This window comes from Macaca nemestrina, chromosome 9 (genome assembly GCF_043159975.1).
Source record: "Macaca nemestrina isolate mMacNem1 chromosome 9, mMacNem.hap1, whole genome shotgun sequence".
Taxonomy (NCBI): Eukaryota; Metazoa; Chordata; class Mammalia; order Primates; family Cercopithecidae; genus Macaca; species Macaca nemestrina.
In genome coordinates, this window is record NC_092133.1 from 42,105,800 (window position 1) to 42,108,478 (window position 2,679).

The 2,679-nt window shown below is 38.7% G+C and overlaps 1 pseudogene; it reads left to right on the forward strand.

The window, feature by feature from the left end:
* The first annotated feature begins 1,661 nt into the window (after nt 1–1,661).
* On the forward strand, nt 1,662–2,286 carry LOC105480364 (translationally-controlled tumor protein-like; annotated as a pseudogene).
* The last annotated feature ends 393 nt before the right edge of the window (nt 2,287–2,679 follow it).

Here is a 2,679-nt window from a genome sequence, read left to right on the forward strand (position 1 = left end):
CCAGGCTGGAGTGCAGTGGCATGATCTCTGCTCACTGCAACCTCTGCCTCCCGGATTCAAATGATTCTCCTGCCTCAGCCTCCCAAGTAGCTGGGATTAGATGCATGCGCTACCGTGCCTGGCTAATTTTTTGTATTTTTAGTAGAGACAGGATTTCGCCATGTTGGCCAGGCTGGTCTCGAACTCCTGACCTCGTGATCTGCCTGCCTCGGCCTCCCAAAGTGCTGGGATTATAGGCGTGAGCCACTGCGCCCGGCCGCTTTTATAGTTCTTTAAGATGCATCATTAAGTTGTTTATTGGAAGTTTTTCTACTTTTCTGATGTAGGTGCTTACAGGTTTACATTTTTCTTGATACTACTTTTGTTTTATTCCATTGTTTTTGGTATGTTGTGTTTCCATTATCATTTGTTTGAAGAAATTTTTCAGTTTCCTTCTTAATCTCCTCATTGGCCCACTGTTCATTCAGCTGCATAGTGTTCAATTACCATGTGTTTGTATAGTTTCCAAAATTCCTCTTGTTATTGATTTCTAGTTTTATTCCATTGTGGTTAGAGAAGGCAGTTGATATTATTTTAAATTTTGAATGTTTTAAGACTTGTTTTGTGGCCTAAGATATGGTCTATCCTTTAGAGTGACCCATGTGCTGAGGAAAAGAATGTATATTCTACAGCCATTAGATAAAATGTTCTGTCAATGCGTATTAGTTCCATTTGGTCTATAGTGCATATTATGTCTGATATTTCTTTGTTGATTTTCTGTTTGGATGATCTATGCAATGCTGAAAGTGGGGGTGTTGAAGTCTTCGGCTATTATTGTATTGGTATCTATCTCTCTAATAATATTTGCTTTGTATGTCTGGGTGTTCCAGTGTTGGATGCACATATATTTACAACTGTTATATCCTCTTGATGAATTGACCCCTTTATTATTATAAAATGACTTTCTTTGTCTCTTTTTATAGTTTTTGTCTTGAAAACTATCTATTTTCAGTCTGTATGTGTCTTTATATGTGTGAAGTGTGTTTCTTACAGGCAAATTGTTGAGTTTTGTTTTTTAAATCCATTCAGCCACTCTATGTCTTTTGATTGGAGAGTTTAGTCCATTTACTATCAATGTTATTGACAAGTAAGGACTTATTCCTGCCATTTTGTTCTTTGTTTTCTGGTCTTTTCCTCCTTTTTTTCCCCCTTCTTCCTGTCTTCCTTTTAGTGACGCTGATTTTTCTCTGGTGGTATGATTTAATTTCTTGCTTTTCACTTTTTGTGTATTCATTGTATGTTTTTCGATTTGAGGTTACCATGAGGCTTTCAAATAATATCTTATAACCCATTATTTTAAACTGATGATAACTTAATATGGATTGCACAAATAAACAAAACTGAGAAAAACTCCACACTTTAACTTTGTTCCTCCTTTTAAAAAATTTTTTTGTTGTTCCTATTTATATCTAATTGTACTATATCTTGTAAAGTTGTTGTAATTATTATTTTTGATCAGTTCATCTTTTAGTGTTTCTACTTAAGATATGAGTATTTTAGCTTTTTCCGCCCGCTCCCCACTCCCCGCCCAGCGCCGCCCCAGCTGCACCGCGCTCGCTCCGAGTTTCGGGCTCCTGCTAAGCTAGCGCCGCCCTCGTCTCCCTTCAGTCGCCTTCATAATTATCTACCGGGACCTCATCAGCTAAGATGAGATGTTCTCCGACAACTACAAGATCCGGGCTGTGCCTGGAGGTGGAGGGGAAGATGGTTAGTAGGACACAAGGTAACACTGATGACTCGCTTATTGGTGGAAATGCCTCCGCTGAAGGCCCCCAGGGCGAAGGTACCTAAAGCGCAGTAATCACTGGTGTCGCGATATTGTCATGAACCATCACCTGCAGGAGACAAGTTTCACAAAAGAAACCTGCAAGAAGTACATCAAAGATTACATGAAATCAGTCAAAGGCAAACTTGAAGAGCAGAGACCAGAAAGAGTAAAACCTTTTATGATGGGGGCTGCAGAACAAATCAAGCACATCCTTGCTAATTTCAAAAACTCCCAGTTCTTTATTGGTGAAAACGTGGATCCAGATGGCATGGTTGCTCTATTGGACTACCGTGAGGATGGTGTGACCCCATATATGATTTTCTTTAAGGATGGTTTAGAAATGGGAAAATGTTAACAAATTTGGCAATTACTTTGGATCTATCATCTGTCATCATAACTGGCTTCTGCTTGTCATCCACACAACACCAGGACTTAAGACAAATGGGACTGACGTAATCTTGGAGCTCTTCACTTAATTTGACCATGATTTATTTGGAATGGAGGCTTTGTTTTTAAGAAAAACGTGTCATGTAGGTTGTCTAAAAATAAAATGCATTTAAACTCATTTGAGAGAATGCCTTTTAGTTTAATGCATAGTTAAACCAAATTCATCCTGTAGTGTTCCTGGAGGAGCTAGAGCCTGGTTGTAGGCTACTACTCATCAATTAACTTCTACTTCTGGGACCGGAATATAAAAAAGAATCAAAGGTTTTGATTGTGAGTTGCAATAAAGGGAAAGCCATGCTCATAGCAGTGCCAACATCTGAAGTGTGGAGCCTAACCCATTTCATCACCTACAACGGAAGTAGTTAACTGCAAGAGATTACCAAGAGAATAAAAAGAAACTCATTCAGTGGAAAAAAAAAAAGATA